The 13,531-nt window shown below is 44.4% G+C and overlaps 1 non-coding gene across 1 annotated transcript; it reads left to right on the forward strand.

Moving 5' to 3' along the window:
* Positions 1-10,639: 10,639 nt before the first annotated feature.
* On the forward strand, positions 10,640-10,711 carry TRNAF-GAA (transfer RNA phenylalanine (anticodon GAA)). The gene has a single exon. It is a non-coding gene; the product is annotated as a tRNA-Phe (tRNA).
* The last annotated feature ends 2,820 nt before the right edge of the window (positions 10,712-13,531 follow it).

The raw sequence follows: 13,531 nt of genomic DNA on the forward strand, positions 1-13,531 counted from the left end.
AAATAGATAAACTGGACTTATTAAAACCTTGCTCTGGGAAAGACCTTGTTAAGAAGATGAAGGCACAAGCTACAGACTGGGAGAAAATTGTTGCAATTCACATATCTGACAAGGGAGTATGCAGAATACATAAGAATTTCAATACTCAACAGTGAAAAAAAATCCAATAAGGAAATGGGCAAAAGACATGAATAGACATTTCACCGAAGAAGGTAAACCGACGGCAAATAAGCACGTGAAAGATGTTCAACAGCATTAGCCATGGGGAATTGTAAGTCAAAACTGTAATAAGACGTGCCTGTCAGAATAGCTAAAATGAAAAAGAGTGGACTTCCCTGGGTGGTCCAGTGGTTAAGAATCTGCCAGCCAATGATGCAGGTTCAATCCCTGGTCTGGGAAGATTCCACATGCTGCAGGGGAACTAAGCCCATGGGTCACAACTACTGAGCCCACAACGACTGAAGTCCATGCGCCCAGAGCCTGTGCTCCACAATAAGAGAAGCCACTGCGATGAGAAGTCTGCACGCTGCAACTAGAAAGTAGTCCCACTCACTGCAGCTAGAAAAAGCCCACACATAGTGATGAAGACCCAGCAGAGCCAAAAATAAAAACTGAAAAAATAAAGATTAAAAAAAAGAAGTGACAATGGCAAATTCTGGTTAGGGTGCAGAGAAATCAGATCAGCGTTGTTGGTTGAAATGTAAAATGGTACAACTACTCTGAAGTTATTTTGGTAGTTGCTTACAAAACTAAATATACAATTATCATACAATCCAAACTGTTTGGAAGAGTCCCACACTTGAAACAGCCCAGATGTCTTTCAGTGGGTGAATAGTCAAAAAAAAAGAAGCTGTGGTGTGTCCATGTCATGGCATACTAGTCAGCGAAGGAACAGACTACTGATGCACACAACAACCAGGATGAACCTCTGGGAATTAGGCTGAGTTAAAAGGTCAGCCCGAAAAGGTTACATACTGTATGATTCTATTTGTATAGCATTCTTCAGATGACAAAATTATAGATGTGTGAAACAGAATAGTGGTTGCCAGGAGCAAGGAAAGACGAGGAGGGGGAGGTGGTGTGGTTGTAAAGGGCAACACACAAGATCCTTGTGGAGATGGAACTGTTCTGCACATTGACTGCGTCAACGTCCATATGCTGGTGGTGGCTTCACACCACAGCTTTGCAAGATGTTACCATTTGGGGAAACTGGATAAATGGTACATGGAATCTTTCAGTATTTCTTATACTTGCATGTAAATCTATGAAGGTTTTGTGTTAAACGAGAGAGAGAATGGAAACATTTTCTTTACTGTTGTAATAAGATCTCCCTGTTAAGCAAAAGAAAAAAAAGGATCAGAAGAGAGTGTTTGCTTGCATAGAGAAATCTGGGAGGATACATACAAAACTAATTCAAGTGATTCCCTGAGGAATCCCCAAGGGTGGGGAGAGATGGATGCTGAAGGGAGCAGGTAGGAGAATTATATCCATTTTGATAATGTTCGCCCTTTTAGCTTTTGAGCCATGTGAAAAACAAGAAAAACAAACAACAAAAAAAGATTCTTCTAGCTGCCATACAGAGAGTAGATTTAGAGGGACCATGGGGAGACGTGAAAAAGCCAGAAAGACTTCACCTAGCTAGAGAACAGCAGAGTTCTTCAATAGCACACTCTTCAATGCAGCATAATCTGACTTTTGTGGGGTTTTCTTTTTTTTAATTTAATTTATTTATCTATTTTTGGTTGTGCTGGGTCTTCGTTGTGGTCCGCGGGCTTCTTATTTATAGTGGTTTCTCTTGTTGCGGAGCATGGGCTCCAGGGTGAGAAGGCTTCAGTATTTGCAGCCCTTGGGCTCAGTAATTGTGGCACACAGGCTTAGTTTCCCCATGGTATGTGTGATCTTCCCGGACTACGGATCAAACCTATGTCCCCTGCATTGACAGGCAGATTCTTATACACTAGATCTCCAGGGAAGTCCCCATGGGCCTTTTTCTTTTTTTAAATCTTTTGGCTGCACAGCATGGCATGTGAGATTTTATTTCCCCGACCAGGGATTGCACCTACACTCTCTACATTGGAAGCTCTGGAAGCTCAGAGTCTTAACCACTGGACCACCAGGGAAGTCCTATAACCGGTCTTTTAAAACAAATCTGTTGGCCCCCGCTTAGAAAGGTTTTTCACCCACAGGATTAGGAACAGCAGCCCAGCATGACACTGAAGACATTTCACAATGTGATTCCCAGCTGATCTTCCCAGGCTCATCCTCTCTCACCACCCCTTGAATCATGATGTTCTTTTTATCTGAATACTGGAAGTATTGTCACACCTCTGTGCCTTGGCGCATGCTGTTCCTTCTGCCCGGAATGGCCTTCAGGTATACATCATCCTTACAATCTCCAGCTCCTTAAGACCAAATTCAAGGTTCTCTGCCCTTGGAGGCTTTTCTGACCCATCCATCTCCTAAAGTCCCATAAGCAATTAACTGCTCTCTGTTGACGAACTGCCATTTTATCCCTTGTGACATTGGCATACACTCAGGTGTGAGTTTAATTAATTGTTTTTAAATAATTAACTGAGTGGTCATTTGCTTAATAACCTTCTTCCCAGCTAGACTGCCAATTCCAGGAGGGTAGGGACCAAGTCTGTCAAATAATCTTACTGACTGAGGCAGTGTCTAGGACCCTGGAGCTTACAGCTAAGGGGTTCTCGGAAAGGCTTGGGATCGTGAGCCTCCACTTTCTCTCTCTCTTTTTTTTTTCAGCTGTGCCACCAGACATGTGGGATCTTAGTTCCCAAACCAGGGATCGAACCTGTGACCCCTGCAGTGGAAGCACGCAGTGCTAACCACTGAACTTCCAGGGAGCTCCCTTGAGCCCCCATTCTATTAAAGGAGCAGTATTCTGAATGGTGATGCCCAGAGCATGTTCTAATTGGCACTGGAAAGGACTGAACTGTCACCTCCTTGTTCGGCTCATAGGCTCCAATCAAGCCTATGATTGGACTCCTATCTGCTGCTGCTGCTGCTAAGTCGCTTCAGTCGGGTCCGACTCTGTGCGACCCCAGAGATGGCAGCCCACCAGGCTCCCCCATCCCTGGGATTCTCTAGGCAAGAACACTGGAGTGTGTTGCCATTTCCTTCTCCAAAGCATGAAAGTGAAAGTGAAGTCACTCAGTCATGTCCGACTCCTAGCGACCCCATGGACTGAAGCCTACTAGGCTCCTCCATCCATGGGATTTTCCAGGCAAGAGTACTGGAGTGGGTTGCCATTGCCTTCTCCGGGACTCCTATCTAGCAAGCCACTAATCTCCCTGTGCTTCTAACAGATGTAAGGGGTTAAACCCCTCCTGCAGGACTGAGAGTAGGTGGGTGAGCCTAGAACCGCATGTCCCACACAGTAGCCTCTAGCCGCAAATGAGTAAATTTAAACTAATTAAAATTAAATTCAATGAAAATTCAGATCTTTGATCAAGCTAGCCACATTTCAAATGCTCAACAGCCGTCTGTGGCTAGTGGCCACTGTATCCGACACCACAGAATTAGAAAATATTTCCATCATCATAGGAAGATCTACTGAGGGTCACAGTCTAGAGAATTACACTCCCCCTACTTTTCTTTTTTTTTTTTTTCTTGATCACACAGCTTGCAGGATCTTACTTCCTTGACCAGGGATTGAACCCATGGCCACGGCAGTGAAAGTGCCAAGTCCTAACCACTTGGACTACCACGGAACTCTCAAGAATCACCCTTTACTCCGTGCTTCACACAAAACAGAGCACTGTGTTAAAGCATCTCAAAGGGTGTGCTTAGGGGCCAGGCTGCCTGGGTTTGAATCCTACTAGCTGTGTGGCCTTGAGCAAGTTATTTCACCTCTCTGAGCTTCATTTTCTTCAACTGTAAATTGGAAGTCATACTAGTATCTACCTCATGAGGTTGCTGTGAGGACTCAACGAGATCATACATGTACTACACTTGGAATATTACTGGTCCACAGTATTAACTGGCCCAGAGCATTAGCTCAGTACTTGGTTGATTTCTTGTCATTTATTGTTTTTATTTAAATCTCACAACAATCCTATTAAATAAGTGCTATTATGATTCCCATTTGCAAAGGGGGAAATTGAGGCTCAAAGAGCTGAAGCCACTTATGAAAATTCACAAGGTGAGATAGTGGCAGAGCTGGTTTTGAACCCCCAAGTCCCTCAGTTTTCTAGGCTTCTTCCTTTTTGAGGGGTGGGGATGGATCTGCCCCGAGCTCCAACTGTAATTTGGTCTAGTTCCACAGTCCTCCTTGCCAAGAAGAGCTCCTGCCAACCTTCCTACGGGCTCCAAGCACTTGACTGATGCCCCAGCCCCATCAGCGGGGGGCCTCTGCCATCAGCTGGCATCCATCAGAAAGCCTTCTCCTTCCTGTTGCCCTCGATGAGATGCTGGACCCAGAGCACTGTGCAAATAGAACATGAATTCTGCTGACAGGGTAATAACAAGGCTCCTAAATCAGCACTTGGACTTTTTGCTTTACATATATTACTCAAATTACATGTCAGGGATTAATATACATTATAAACCAGATGCGCCAGTTACATATTTCTCTCTGGAATGTCTCTTGGGTGCCTCCTGAAACTGCTACTGGTGTTAATCACACATTCTTCCCACCACGCCTGGGCCCTGGCGGGGCCACACCGACAGCAGGAGGGCCAAGGAGGGGTCAGGAAGGATGGGAGGCCTAGAGGAGCTATGAGGAACCAGAGGCTGATTTTCATACTTTGGAACCAGCCCAGCTGTGCTGGGTTTCACAACCACTTTTGTAGCTTTCTGCCGTGCAGGCTGTGGCAATCAGCCTGTTGTGTCCAGCGCTCAGCCAAGGTCTGGTCCATAGTACCTATTCTGAGGAGGTGGCAGAGGTTGCTGATTGTCTACCCGAGGTCTATTTTCTCCTTGTTTCCAATGAACAGAACCCTTATATTGTTTGGGGCTGCAATGTTATCAAGCTAAAAATATTCACCTTCATAATATCTTTGTGGCTAGATAATGGGTATTGAGTCAGTTCTGGCCAACGAGACGGAAGAAGAAATATGCTGGGCATTTGTGGGAAATCCTTACATAAGGGCTGTCCCTCACTTCTTGACTCCTTTTCTCTCTGCCTGGAACACAGTCATAATGGTTTCAGCTGCAGCCATCTTGCAGCCATGAGGTAACAAGCTTCAAAATGAAAGCCTACAAACTGAGATGGAGGTATGGAAAGGTGGAAGAAATCTGGAATCAAGTGGCTGTATCTGAGCCTTTCTACCAGCCTTATTCTGCTTCTTTCAGACACATTTTTACATAAGATAAATAAGCTACCATCTTATTTGCAGTCTACCAGACTTATTTGCAGTCACTGGGGTTTATCACATTTCGGATACATTTGCCTTCAGTATCTCTGTCATCCACAGAGAAGCAGCTCTTAGGGAATATCCTCAGTCCTTGCTTCTCTTCTCTGAAATGTGCTCATCGCCACATGGTTGCCCACACCTGCTTCTCAGAGAGTTCTCACCACATTCCCTGCTGGGTAAGCAGTGAACCATGGCCAGAGTTGATGGAGTCAGTGGACTAAACCCAACCCAACCAGATTCCCTTCCTGAGAATTTCAACTGAGCCCAGAGATTTGTACTTAGAACACACACTGGCACCAACAGCCCATAATGACCCTGGGGTGGTTTTATTTTTCCTGTATAGTGTTTTGTCCTGTGCTTTCCAGGTAGTGCCAGTGGTAAAGAACCCGCATGCAAATGCAGGAGACATAAGAGACTTGGGTTCGATCCCTGGATCGGGAAGATCCCCTGGAGGAGGGCATGGCAACCCACTCCAGTATTCTTGCCTGGAGAATCCCCATGGATGGAGGATCCTGGTGGGCTATAGTCTATGGGGTCGCAAGGAGTTGGACACAACTGCAGCGACATAGCACACATAGTGTTTTTGGTTTTTGATATTAGAAACATCATTTCCAATAAAAATCTGGATCTCTGGCTTCTCTTGAAATAGTGAAAGTTTGGCATCACTGGGTTCACATTCCATGGAGTAATAAATGGCTGCTGGTGAGAAGTGGCAATTCCCTCCAGATGGGCACATGCTCTTCCATATTCCATAGTCCTCACTTTGTCCCAGTGTGTTACTCCACATCCATGCCACTTATTCCTGTTGCCTGCCTGGCTCCTTTTGGCACTGGAGTTTACAACATCTGCTCTAATTAGTCACCATAAGGCCTTCGAATCATGATAATGATAATAATGCTGCTGGTGAAGATAACAATAGCAACAATTATTGATGGCTATTATGAGCCAAGTAGTTTAGGGAGGGCTCTGCATATATTATCTTATTTAGTCCTCAAAACAAGAAGACCCCTACTACGATCACCGTGTGTGTGTGTGTGTGTGTGTGTTCAGTCGCTCTGAGGTGTCCAGTTCTTTGACTGTGCAGACTGTAGCCCTCCAGACTTCTCTGTCCATGGAATTGTCCAGGCAAGAATACTGGAGTGGGTTACCATTCCTTACTCCAGAGGATCTTCCCTGTACAGAAGAGGAAAGAGGTGCAGTAACTTGACCAAAGCCTCACAGTTAGAAAGCAATATATCTGGGATTCAAATCCAAGCATTCTGACCTCAGAGTGGGTGCTTCCCAACCAATAGATTACAGCTACCTTCTCATGAATTAAGACAAATAGACAGAGAAGGACACGGCATATGTGCAGACAGAGTGGAAGAAACAGATATCAGAGTGGGAGGCAGAGAATGGCCGCTGTGGACCCTGGCTGTTTTCTGGTTCCTTGTGAAGCTTGGATGCACTCCACACAAAGAAACTTCCACCAGTTGGAATTCATATATGCAAGCAACAGAAACAAACTGGTAGATTTCAACAGAAGAGGAATCAGTGAAATAGACATTGGAGAGTTTTCAGAATTGCTGGGAAGGCTGGAGAACAAGAATGGCCATCAGGGTGGCAGAAGCACAGAGCTAGTCTGGTAAGGACCCTGATGACCCAACCATAGAATGTCAGACCCTTCAGCCTCCCCTTTAACCCTGCTAAAACTTTACACCTGATGCTAGGCACAGCCACTGGCGCTCCGGCCTGGGCTGCCCCAGAGACTGAATATTGCTGTCTCTATGGCCACTAACCGGAGAAGGCAATGGCACCCCACTCCAGTACTCTTGCCTGGAAAATCCCAAGGACGGAGGAGCCTGGTAGGCTGCAGTCCATGGGGTCGCTAAGAGTCGGGCACGACTGAGCGACTTCACTTTCACTTTTCACTTTCATACATTGGAGAAGGAAATGGCAACCCACTCCAGCATTCTTGCCTGGAGAATCCCAGGGATGGGGGAGCCTGGTGGGCTGCCGTCTATGGGGTCGCACAGAGTCGGACACGACTGAAGCGACTTAGCAGCAGCAGCAGCAGCAGCAGCATGGCCACTGACACCAGATTGGGCTTCTCCATGAGAGTCGGACACGACTGAGCGACTTCACTTTCACACATTGTAGAAGGAAATGGCAACCCACTCCAGCGTTCTTGCCTGGAGAATCCCAGGGACGGGGGAGCCTGGTGGGCTGCCGTCTATGGGGTCGCACAGAGTCAGACACGACTGAAGCTACTTAGCAGCAGCAGCAGCAGCAGCAGCATGTGGAATCTTAGGTCTCTGATCAGGGATCAACCCATACCACCGGCATTGGAAGGTGAATGCTTAACTACTGGACCACCAGGGAAGTCCTCAAAGTCAATGCCTTTTGTTTCCAAAATGTAGAGTCTTTTCTGTGTGGTCACAGGGATTCTCTTTTGCTGCAGGTGGAAACAATTCTCTATGCTACTCCCCAAATCCTGACTTGGTGACTCCTCTGCAATTTCTCCACATGGAGCCACTGGTCTAAGTTATAAAACGTCTGCCCAGATCTCAATAGCTGCCTGGTTGGAGCTGTTTCTTTATCCTTTAGTGCCTCTCACATTCCCATCTTCCTCTCATAACTTGATCCTCCAGCAAATTCCCATCCTGGCTTCCCACCTTCTCTTCAAGTGCTCATTTCTCTATGATCCAGATTTTAGCCTCTCTCTCCTGTTCCTGCAAAGAACAACATCACATCTCTACCTTAATTACATTTTAGTGATTCCATTGCCAGCATGGTTTTAAACTGTTCTTGCCTATGTTTCTGGTGGCCAAAGTCAAGTTTGTCCTTATTCTTTAAAGTTTTGAGTGGATGACCTAGACAAGTGAGCAATGACACTATGAAGACTGAGCTGAAACAAGTGATGCTTAGCACTGTGATCATATAAAATCTGGGCACAGTTAAGACAACACAGTAAATACATGATTACAAATGTTTAATGTACACAATAACAAGCGACAATCATATTATTAAAAAAAAATTAGCGCCACAATTCTTGGGGAGATGTGGCTGTGTTGTGAACTCTGATATTCCACACAGACAGCCCAACCATCTTGAGGAATGGAGGACTTGTTCCACCAGCTACTGCAAGTACTGTTGTCAGGTGACCCTTAGCTGTGAGCCTTCTATGAGAATTTCCTTGGCAGCTGTCTTTTTGAGGCAGCCTGCATACAATGATTGACCCACTTGAGAGGGAAGAGACCTGATCCCCTTGAAGATTTATCCCAGCTTTAGTGCAAAAGAGTTAGTTGCTCACTCATGTCCAACTCTTGCGACCCCATGGACTGTAGTCCGCCAGGTTCCTCTGTCCATGGAGTTCTCCAGGCAAGAATACTGGAGTGGATACCCTCCTCCAGGAGATCGTCCCTCTGGTATTGAACCTGAGTGTCTTGCATTGCAGGCGGATTCTTTACCGTCTTAGCCAGCCTTAGAGTCCGCCATGGAATCAGAGGCTTTTGTTCTGACATCGTGGTTTGACTTCCTCCTATTCCTTTCTCTTTCTTCCACAGAGCACTCTCCAAATAATTTCCTGCATGCTAATCTCCATCTTGGAGTTTACTTCCCAGAGAACTCAACCTGCAATCCTCCACGCATACACACAAACACACCCCTGTGTCCACGCTCATTGGAATGTGATTTTGCAGCTTCTCCATTCAAGAGAGAGGATCTGTTTCTCCCCTCCTTGAATCTAGACTGGCCTCGTAACTTGTTTCAGTCAATAGAATGAGGCCAAAGTTATACTGTACCAGTTCTGAGCTGGAACCTCCAGAAGCCTTGCCTGCTTCTGCTTTCATTCTTGGAGCCTGCCATAAGAATAAGCCTGGGCTTCCCTTGTGGCTCAGTGGTAGAGAATCTGCCTGCCAATGCCGGAGACATGGGTTCGATCCCTGGTCTGGGAGGATCCCACAGCCAAGGAGCAACTAAGCCCATACACCACAACTGTTGAGCCTGTGCTCTAGAGCCCGTGCTCGGCAACAGAAGAGAAGCTGCGGCAATAAGAAGCCTGTGTACCACAACTGTGAGTAGTCCCCGCTAGCTGCAACTAGAGAAAGCCCAAGTGCAGCAATGAAGACTCAGCACAGCCAAAAATAAGTAAATAAATAAAAGTATATTTAAAAAGAATAAACACAAGCTAGCTTGCTTGTGCTAGCTAAAAGATATGTGGCCAAATAGCAGCTATTCCTCAGCTAACAGGCAACCATTTTCCTGAAGCAAAGCTACCTAGCTGACCACAATGTATGAATGAACTTAGCCAAGACTAGACATACTGCCTAGCTGAGCCTAGCCCAAACTGTTGACCCAGAGAACCATGAGCTAATCAATAATGTTGTTTTAAGCCAGTTAAATGTTGGGTAGTTTTGTAGCAATTCCTAACAGCTACAGGAGAGAACTGTATTTGAGAAACTGTCTTGAAAAGATAGAAAGTAAAACTGGGGCAAGAGAATCAGGCCCCAAGTGACACAAGAGATGATTGAGCAAGTTTCCATGAGAAAATGGAAGGAATTTATTTTTTGCCCCAGTGAAGCGGGTAGAGAGATGAGACTAGGGGTGGAGGCATAAAAAGTAAGTAAGGAGGAGGAGAGAGTTGTTTGCATGAAGGTACGTGACTGGGAACAATATGGGTTGAAGCAGCAGGTGGAATCCTCTAATGGGCGTGGGTCTGTACGCATGGAGATGAGATGGCAGAAGGACATTTAAGCACAGATGAGCCTAATAGTTATTTTGAATTTCTTTGCATTTCATTGATGTAATCACTTCTCTGTTTATTTGCAACCCATCTGATCTTCAGAAAAATCTTATACAAAACAGAGATTCTTCCACTCTGCTGGTGGAAAAGCAGGACACCCACTTTGGAAAGCAATTGGTGGTATTTATCTAGTGCAGTCCAAAATGCACATGCTCTTTGATGAGCAATTCCACTTCTAGATTTTTTTTTTTTTTTTTACTTTTTGGCTGCCCCATGCAGTATATGGGATCCTAGTTCCCTGACCATGGCCCCTGCTTTGGGAGCTTAGAGTCTTAACCACTGGACTGCCAGGGAAGTCCCTCCACTCCTAGATTTTTATAGAGAAATCCTTGTGCATGTGCATCAGGAAACGTGTACAAGAATGTTGCATTGTCTGTAATAGAGGAAATTTGGAAAAGCTTTAATTGTCTACAAGTAGAGCTTTAGATAGATAAATTTGTAAATATTCATATGATAAAACACTATGTAAGTTATTATGGAGGCTTCCCTGGTGGCTCAGACGGTAAAGCGTCTGCCTGAAATGCAGGAGACCCGGGTTCAATCCCTGGGTTGGGAAGATCCCCTGGAGAAGGAAATGGCAACCCACTCCAGTACTCTTGCCTGGAAAATTCCATGGATGAACTACATGTGTATTTATATCTAGCTATATATATCATCAAAGACAAATAAAAAAATACATGATTGCCTGAAAAAGCAAGTTGCAGAAAATAAAATATGATACCATTTTTGTACATCTTAAAATTACACTAAATAGTGTTACAAGCATTTATGAATACAGTATATGCAGTGAAAATATAAAAACCACTTGGAAGGGCAGACACCAGATTCCTGATGGTGAATTCTTCTGGGGAGGAAAATATACATGGGAGATTTCACTTTTAACCTTACTAGATTTATAAAATCAGGGGCAAAAACTATAAAATAATAGCATTAAATTCTGACAGTTGGAGGACATGGGTATTTGTTAGATTACTCTCTCCTCTGTTCTGTATTTTAAAATTTTATCAACTGAGAAAGAAATTCAATTTTACCCACGAATGCTTTTTGAGATTTGGGTAGTTTATTTATCTGTGTGTGAGTTTCACGTCTGGGTCACAGATCCGTGCCAGAACCAGTCCCTGGAGGCGGATGTTACTGAGCCTGTGGACCCCTGGATGCTGGATTCTTGAAGAGCGCTTTGTGGATGTATATAGACCGTGGACCTGGAATCTGACTCCATCTTACTGAGATCACTCACAGCGAGAAACACAAGAGGACATCTGGTTACACGTATTAATTGTTACCCTGACAATAAGACCAGTGGTAAGCTGGTCCTATTGTATAAATTACATGAGCAGTGAAAAAATGCTCTTCACTTTGCTAATGAGGGTTCCAATTTCTCCCCATTCACCCCAACACTTATTAGCCATTTTTTCCCTTTCTTTTATAGCCCTTCTCGTAAGCATGAAGTAGTTTCTCACTGTGGTTTTGCTTTGTGTTTCCTAATAGCTAATGGTGTTGAGCATCTTTTCACGTGCTTCTTAGCAATTTGTGTTTCTTCTTTGGAGAAATGTTCATTCAAATACTTTGTCTGTTTTTTAATTAGGCTTTTAAAATTGCTGAGTTATAAGAATTCTTTGCTGTTGTTGGGCTTCCCTGGTGGCTAAGCAGTAAAGAATCTGCCTGCCAAGGCAGGAGATGGAGGTTTGATCCCTGGGTCGGGAAGATCCTCTGGAGAAGGAAATGGCAACCCACTCCAGCATTCTTGCCTGGAGAATCCAAAGCACAGAGGAGCCTGGCGGGCTACAGCCCATGGGGTAGCAAAGAATTGGAGACAACTCAGTGACTAAACAACAACAACAAGAATTCTTTATATGTTCTGGCTATTAGACTCAACGGATGTATGATTTACAAATATTTTCTTCCATTCTGTAGGTTGTTTTTTCCCTATTGTGGCACAAAAGTTTTAAAATCTGAACTAAGTCCAAGTAATCTACTTTTCCTTTTCTTGTTTGTGCTTTTGATATTATGTATAGAAACTACTGCTGAAATAAAAGTTACAAAGATTTTCACCTGTTTCCTTTCTAGGAGTTTTATACTTATTAGCTCTTATGTTTAGATAATAATACACTGCTTGATACTTTTTTTTTTAAGGATACTGAAACTATTCTGTATGATGTTATAATGATAGATATAAGTGATTAAGTGAAAGTTGTTCAGTCATGTCTGATTCTTTGTGACCCCATGAACTATACAGTCCATGGATTTCTCCAGGCCAGAATACTGGAGTGGGTAGCCTTTCCTTTCTCCAGAGGATCTTCCCAACTCAGGGATTGAACCCAGGTCTCCTGCATTGCAGGTGGATTCTTTACCAGCTGAGCCACCAGGGAAGCCCTTGATACTTTTTTGTACCTGATGTGAGATAGGATCTAACTTCATGCTTGTGCACATGTTCCAGGCCTCTCTCCTGGCGGTCTTCTACCTCTGTCTCTTCATCTGGTCTTCCCTCTATGCTTGTCTCTGTATCAAATTTCCTTTATTTATTGGATTGCCCAAAAAGTTTGTTCGTGTTTTTCCATACAATGGTTCAGAAAAATCTGAACCAACTTTTTGGCCAAGCCAATATAAGGATGTCGATCAGTAGTGGTTTGGGCTACCCAAGTTGCTTCGTTTTAACTTTTTTACCTCTGCAAAGACCCTATCTCCAAATAAGGTCACATTCTGAAGTCCTGGGGTTAGACCTTCAACATATGAATTTTGTGAGTCACAATTCAACTTTTTAACAGTTATTGGTTTTGTTTAGTTTGCCAGGTTGTGGTTTGGCCTTTTTTCCCTGCTTTTAGTATTTCTTGCCCATATGCTTAAGTATAAAGAAAGGACAAACTATTAGGACATTTCAATATCCTTTCAATATCCTTTCTTAACTAGAAGTTTCTTCAGTTTCCTTTGAAACTCTTGAATCAGAAAGTGTTCACCCCACTCCTTGGATTCATTGCCTTTAGGAAGAACTATGTCTGTACTGTCCAATTTGTAGCCACTTGCTACATGGGGCTATTGAGCACTTGAGATGTATCTAGTGTGAACTGAGATGTACTATAAGTTAAGATAGCTCTCCGGGTGGCACAATGGTAAAGAATCCTCCTACCAAGCCACAAGAGATGCGAGTTTGATCAGGAAGATCCCCCTGAAGTAGGAAATGGCAACCCATTCCAGTGTTCTTGCTGGGAAAATTTCGTGGACGGAGAAGCCTGGCAGGCTACAGGTCATGGGGTTACAAAGAACTGGACACAACTAAGTGAGTAAGCTGGAGAAGGAAATGCAACCCGCTCCAGCGTTCTTGCCTGGAGAATCCCAGGGATGGGGGAGCCTGGTGGGCTGCCGTCCAAGGGGTCGCTAG

The sequence above is a fragment of the Bos grunniens genome, chromosome 13 (assembly GCF_055505025.1).
Source record: "Bos grunniens cultivar Pamir isolate PY7600 chromosome 13, Bosgru_T2T1.0, whole genome shotgun sequence".
Classification (NCBI taxonomy): domain Eukaryota; kingdom Metazoa; phylum Chordata; class Mammalia; order Artiodactyla; family Bovidae; genus Bos; species Bos grunniens.